A 7,462-nucleotide genomic window follows, 5' to 3' on the forward strand; every position below is an offset into this window, starting at 1 on the left:
TTGCATGCAATTTACTCAGACTCCTCCAGGATAAAAACTCATGATCCGGTCTAAGTGGTTGGGTCCAATGACGATGGTGCTCTTGCATAAAAATGGTTCCCTTTTTAGAGGCGTCGTTGTTGGATCACCTATCAAGTTACCTATGGATTATCATTGATGGTTGTTGTTTTTGTTTGTTGCAGTTGTTCTCTTGGTCACCTTTTCTTTTCTTTTTCAATACTTTTACAGTGTGCATCCTTGATTTCTCGAGTAGCTCTTGAGATCGTATTGGTGCAGAGACTAGGTGTATTTAATATCTTCTCGATGTTGATATATTGTATTTTCTTTATTGGAAAATATACCGCGCAGAAGGAAAAACATGAGAATATATTTTTCGGAAAAGATATGTTCAGGCACGCTGGCATTGTGCACGCACGTCATTAATGAGACTATATGTCTCGACAATGGTGCTCATCACGTTCTAGTTTTGCATGTGTCAAAACGTGTGGCTTTATCTTGAAAGGATGAACAGTATGCGGAAATAGTTTTTTTTGGATACGCCTCCCAGCCGACAAAGTGGTGTATATAATACTAATGAATACATGATGTAAGAAATTACAATTCATAATATTTTGTTCGTCATTTGTTGGTCCGCTGGAAGTGTGCAAACCTATGTTTGCCGCTGGTACTTATGACTTCCTAGCTATGCAAAAAATGTTTACCCCATCTATCTTGGCCATCACCCATCTTAATTATGGAACTGTTTACCAGAAGGCACGATGATTTAAAATCTACAAATAATATAGACAGAAAATTGATATGTATAGAATATTCGATAAATATATACAAGCACAATGGTTCATGTTGTGTGTAAAGATCAGGTAGCGAATGACGCTATACATGTGATTGTTTCCAATAACGGAGACAGCATAAGTTACATAAATAAATGGTTAATATTTTGCCAGATAATGATTTTAGAAAGAAAAATTACTTTCAGTTTTAGGGAAGGAAATTAGTCTCATAGTTGAGGGTGGGCATAGGGCTAGGGCTTAGGATGGCTCTAACCCTAATCCAGCCCCAGTTCTCAAAGGGGCATACATGCATAACTTTGGACAAACCATTGAAATATAGACATCCCAACGGCCAGCACTTCTAGGCCCAAGGCAGTGTTTGGGCTCTAGGGAGAGTATTTGCTCCCGGATGAATAGTATAATTAAAAAAATAGTAAAAGGATTTAAAAAATGATTCTCTTTGTAGATGTTCTGATTGTATCCCAAGTGTGCTTGGCAATTTTTCATGCGAAACGGAATAGCAGTGTTTCACCAGTGAAAAAAAGTTCAGTGGACTAAAAATGCCAAAATACTGACCTTCCACTTGTTCTTTTTTCACAGGTCGAAATGCCTAAGCCCCCGCACCCCCCCCCCCCCTCCAAAAAAAATTTGCAAATAAGAATTGAATATGAACATACTATGTATACAACTTTTCCCTTTTTTACATTTGCAAGAAAAAGAGCCTAGGAGCAACTGCTCCCGGAAGTAGAATTAAATATCCGAGGCTCTAACCCCCTTTTTTGCGAGAAAACTTCCAATCTATTTATCGATTGTCATGGCAGTATAAAGAACACTAGAAATAATAAAAAATACATCATGGTCAATTGACCATGTAGCGACGACTACAAGCACCGGAGCAAGCCTTCTTTCTATATACTAGATGACCCGTTGCGCCAATGGCGCAAAGGGCGGAGAGCAAACCAAGCATTCGAAGCAAGCTCGTCAGAATATTTAGTCACAAGGAAATATATACTTAGGTACGATGCTGATACATAGCGTTATAAGAAGTTTTGATAGCCATTTACAATGCTTTCAAAAAGCAAGCAACATAGGCAGAGATGCCTCATGTATATAAGCATACATAGTTTGAGCAAAGAAGATTTCTCAGGCCGATTGTGGTCTTCTGAGGGTGTGCATGCATGAATAAGCAGACTTGTTATTGTCTTCTGAGGATGTGGTCATATGAGGACTGTAGAAGGAGCAATGTATGAGAAAAAGGAAGTCAAAGTTAGCAGATAGAAAGAATATGAGGAATGCATCTATCATGCCTCATGCATGTAACTTCTCATAGTAAACGAAAAGCTAGCAAGCAAACTTCATCCAACATAGCAATGGGAGACCAGGCAAACAGGAAAATGAGGAATACTGTAACGACTACCAATCCATCAAACTGTGAATTCCAGACCTTTGTTTCAATAGGAATATCCATGTCATGGACCAAAAAGAGGGCACAGACGATGAGTTATATTTAGGAATGAAGCAAATCACATTAGAAAAGAAACCCTTCCGAGTTCATTGCTCTTTGCGCACGCACCAATGAAATGGAAAACTGTTCTGCTTATGCCCATAATCAAGCCTCTCGCACATAAAGGCTACAATGAGACCTGAAGGGAGGGAAGCTGGAGGAGGAGAAAGGAGAGAGATGACCTGCGTCGCGAGGCTCCTGATGTGCAAACAGTCGTCGTGGCGCGCTATGGGCAGTGCTCAGAGTACTCTCAACTCCGGAGAGAATTGCTCAGAGTAATCCAAACTGGCACAAAACAATACATAAATTGTTTGCGTCAGTATATGATCCTTTCAGTTTGAGAAGTGTTCAAGACTATCTTACGAATTCTTGAAAGCCTTCCTACTCTACTGATCATGTAAAATCTGAAATTATTACAAGAATTTTATTTTCTCTAGAAATCTCCAAACTAATGTTTCAAGATGAGGAGTTGGAGACCATGCTGATGAAATACATTATGGAAGAAAAGAAGCCCATTCCACTATGAATATCTACATTGTGCAATTCCCATAAAGTAAAACAGAATTATTTAAATAACCGTCTATCAGGCTAAATTTGAGTTCTTGCATTCCTTTTATTTGACTCACACTTGCCTGCCCCTCTTAGCTAAAATGAGATTGCCTACTACTCTTAGCTAAAAGGAGGTGATTCGAATATAATCACTATTTCTTCCGGCTATACAAATTATTGTGGTCATCAAGTTAATTCAAGCACTCAACATTCTACGACATACACGATCTAACTGTTGTCAGTACAGATGCTATCATAGAGTTATCTACAAAAGCTAAATAGGATTAAACACAAGACAAAATAAAAGTTTGTCACACAATATCCCTATCACCTAATCTCTTTCTCACTTTTAACTTCAAACCAACATCGAAAACGATAATAATCTAAAGCAAAAATAAATCAGACTCATTTGTTCATCGACACAGAAGCAAATAATTCACCTAATACTAAATCTAACTAAAAGGACTAACTGTAATTAATTGACTAGGCTGCTCATCGAAAGAAAGCTCTGCATAAGAAGCAGACCTTGCAAAAATTTGGGATTAATCAGGTGGATCTGAAACAAAACATATCCTCGCCTCCTCCTGCAGTCCTGCTCCAACCCCTTGTGTATCTCGGCACCTCCTCACATTAAGACTACGCATTGCCTAAATAAGCACCTGTGCCACATACAGCTTGTGATGGTAATGGATTTTTTTTAGTAAAACCTGCAGTACAAATTCAATCCAATGGATTGGTCAGACATAAATGTGCATCACATGTAGATATAGAAGGAGCACACTGGCACATTTTAAATCAGCTGGGCTCTTAGCGAGGGCCGGCAGACTATGCATTTATTTTACTACTTCACCGGAGAATAAATATCATGCGGAACAGAAGTTCGAAGGTCCGGTTCCAAGCAGCAAAAATGATATATTGAAGATTACACTAACAGAAACCAAACTTTTTCCTGCTAATGCGGTTAGAAACTTGCATACAGATAACAAGCATTGCCTCTTCAAGAAGTATTACACAGTCCATTTTGCATTCCACAGATGTTTTTGACAGTTAGATGGACATAGATAACCAAACATTGCATATGTTCCTAGTAGTAAATTCCCTTCGGAGCCACAGATCATTGAAGCATGCTCTGCTTAGTAAGAGATTAATTAATTAAAAGGGGAGGAAGAAGCAGAGTACATCACACAGGCTTGCATATATACAGAGTGGGGAAGTAGGTGAAGCTCACCTTGGTATGTTGGCATCAGAAGTGTCGCTTCACAGGACAACCAACAACATTCCAACAAAAAGCCAAACATATACGAGGACACATCAAGATACTTAGGTGAACTCACTGTTGTAGCTTGAAAGAAAAAAAGAAATCAATTTGGAGGCAACACCAAGGAAAGATAGGCAAAACCAGACCTACTGTCAAATATATTGAATATTTCAAAAAAAAAAGTACAAACTGATGAACGTAAAAATGAAGAAGACACACACTCAGACTATTAGCTTGGAGCAGTGCTACGGGGACGATAGAGTTTGGACGACTCGTGCACGATGATTAAATCCAGCCGAGGAATCTCGAGCCCAGCCCAGCAGCGGCCGCTGGATCCCTTGGTCATGCAGTTATCGTCCCGACATTGTCGTGTGTGGAGCACTTTGTCAGAAGCGACAAGTTATCCATAATTATTACAGTACGCTCATTTCACACCATATTGGAAATACAGAAATATAATCTTCGAGTAAATTTAGCATTGAAAAACAAAATGAATTTATTAGTTTTCCCTGGTAGAAATTGACTTGCTACTCACAGCAGGGACTCTCCTCTTTTAGTTATATGTAGCATTTTATTGTAAGACTCTCTTGGACCCTTGGGTACTACAGAGACACACCATAATTTAGCAAGATGTATTGTACGACCCTCCTCCTTTATATAGCATTTTCCGATGTTGTGCATGATGTATCCCTATCGTGTCGTGTGCATTACCTTTTTTTAAGGAAAAATGAACGTACCCAATAAGGGCAATAATGTGCGTTCCTGACAACAATGATAGGCCAACTCGTGATTATTTCTGAAGGGTAGTAACTATAACCTACAACTACAACTTTGATGGTAACCGCACAGGATGTATTCTAGGTCCCTAACCTATGTTTAAAGTATAAGCACATAACAAAGTAAGAAAGAGATGGAATAACAAAATATAGTTACATACTTCAGTTATGTCATAAGTCCAACATGCACGCATTTCTGCCCGTTGGAAGCTCCGCCGCTTGCTTGCCGATGCAGGAAGCAGACGGCGCCCGGGTTCTTTGTGTCACTGTACTTCCGCCGGCCAGGATTATATCTTGCAATAAGGATGATGCCTTGTCCATGAGTTCAAGTCCCTACATGGATGTCCAGATGAACAAAAGAAAATTGTAAGGATGCTATGAAATTACATCAAACATTACCATAAACCAATGTGCTATATGAACACCATCGAATAAGTGAAAGTAATACTTGAGACCGGCAAAGTCATATCTTGCAGAAAGTAGGTGTGACATTCAATAAAACAACATGTGCACAACGGAAGTCGAATTTGTTGGTTTGCCTGCAGTTACCTTAAGAACGTGTTTCTTTGACAGCAGAAATGTAAATGCATGGGCTTTTCCAAATATGTGAAGCATAGTAAGTCATTACCAAAAACCACCAGTAAAAGAAGACTAATTCAACTATATCATTTGTGCTAACAACCTAAAGAGCATGCTTTGCTCAGTAAGAGATTAATTAATTAAAAGGGGAGGAAGAAGCAGAGTAAATCACACAGGCTTGCATATATACAGAGTGGGGAAGTAGGTGATGCTCACCTTGGTATGTTGGCATCAGATGTATCGCTTCACAGGTGGGGCGCTTCCTAAGCCGTGTTGGCCACTTCTCCAGGCTGCTGCATCGTGCATTCCACTCACCACTGCCACACCAACTAAAGAGGGCCTTAACCACCTGCCTTGGGCATGCAAGCCTCCATTTTAAGCCACCTATTGAGGGAAGAATCACAGAAATTATGAGACGACCTTCTAAGAATGCTGAGGGCCTAGTGGATAGAGAAAAATTAAGGCAATTGGCAAATACAAAATGGTGGATTATAACAAATGCTCTAAAGAAATGAACTTTCACTCAGTTGATGGCAATTGGCAAATACAAAATGGCGGATTATAACAAATGCTCTAAAGAAATGAACTCTCACTCCGTTGATGCTCTTTTGAAATACTGATCTAAAGGTTCAGAAGACATCGATATTGCCCTATATCAAGTATATTGTGAATTCATAACCGCGGGCTCAGTTGAATTTGAGGAGTATATCAAGTATACTGTGAATTCATAACCGCTGGCTCAGTTGAATTCGAGGAGTCTAAGAAAGCTTAATGTAGAAACATTCAAACAAGCACCAAACTGAACGAGCATTGAACGTATAAAATCATTCTTGCAGACCTAGTTATTTGCCTGGAACCATTCATTGATTTTGAGAAAACAAGGGGCATGTCTTGCATTAGCCACAGGATTTTCAGACACAACACACAAGGATGCTTGGGAGTTGAAGTCGAGGAGGGTGCCGCACACGCTGCAAAACAAGAAGTGGCGTGCCTGCCAGAAAGCCATCGCCGCCGGCTGCACCGCGCTGCCGTGTGGGAGATACAGAGAGAGAGGGGGGGAGGCCATGGTTAGTAGGGGAACGGCCGGTTCAAGGACCAGGTAGACGACGGCGCACCTGTGCCGGTGCTGTTTTGTTTCGCTCGATCTAGGGCCTCCCCTCCCCTTCCCTTCCCATCCCTTCCTTTGAAGAGGAAGGAAGGTGAGGGTCACGGAAGAGGATAGAGCGGCGGCGCTGGAGGGAGAGGAGACCGCCGGAGTTGGGGTTGGGTGGCTGGGGGTCTCGGGGCAGAGGAGAGGTGTGGGAGGGGTCGACCGAGGTGGGTGGAGAGCGGGCAGGGATGCGGCGGCTGTGCGGCGAGCGGCGAGCGGAGAGCGGGAAGGGATGTGGCCGTTGCACGGGGTGTGGCGGCGCTAGGGTTCGTGAGAGGGGAGGGGAGCGGAGGAGAGGCGGCTGGAGCGGGGGAGCGGGGGAGTGGCGCCTGGTGTGCGAGCGGACATGCGGGCTGACGGCTCATGGTGGGGGTGGGGGGGGGGATGCGGGCCGCTCGCTCACGGACTATTCATAGCGACACGTGGATAGCGTGAGCCTGCCTAGCACCCCCTTCATCCTTTGTACGTTCAATTTGTGCCGGCCCTACCAATAAATATAGACAAAGTATGCACCACTGGATACACTAGAACCTTCCTAACCGAGATTCGCTTTGGAGCATTCAAGAGCCTCATATAAATAAAGATTAATTGTATGGATTTCCAGAACCATCCACGCAAATAATTATTACTATAAATTGATTCACGTACTATGTGCCATTTTTTAATTAACAGTAAATGAAAATTCTGTAATTCCAAAACTGGTAAAGGGTCCGTGGAAATTGCAAAAATAGGAAGGACGCCATGAATAACAGCGTCCATGATGGACTCTGTTGCTAACAGCGTCCAGGTCTGGACGGTAGTATCGTCGGCGTCCAGTCATGCCGTTTCATTGGTGCTCTGATTAGGCCCGATTTTTTTATTACTAGTAATTAGTAC

At 41.9% G+C, this 7,462-nt stretch overlaps 1 long non-coding RNA gene across 6 annotated transcripts; it reads right to left on the reverse strand.

The window, feature by feature from the left end:
- Positions 1–1,732: 1,732 nt before the first annotated feature.
- Positions 1,733–6,954, reverse strand: LOC125543155 (uncharacterized). 6 transcript variants are annotated; one of them, XR_015618349.1, is made up of 7 exons: positions 6,275–6,954; positions 5,653–5,820; positions 5,019–5,190; positions 4,052–4,165; positions 3,349–3,530; positions 2,457–2,559; positions 1,733–1,998 (listed from the first exon to the last, which is right to left on the reverse strand). It is a non-coding gene; the product is annotated as an uncharacterized LOC125543155 (long non-coding RNA). The 6 variants fall into 6 exon arrangements; XR_015618347.1 differs by having other exon boundaries at positions 3,349–4,156; XR_015618346.1 differs by having other exon boundaries at positions 3,349–4,165.
- Positions 6,955–7,462: the final 508 nt, after the last annotated feature.

Source organism: Triticum urartu, chromosome 3A (genome assembly GCF_056163025.1).
Source record: "Triticum urartu cultivar PI428250 chromosome 3A, HENAU_Tu73, whole genome shotgun sequence".
Taxonomy (NCBI): Eukaryota; Viridiplantae; Streptophyta; class Magnoliopsida; order Poales; family Poaceae; genus Triticum; species Triticum urartu.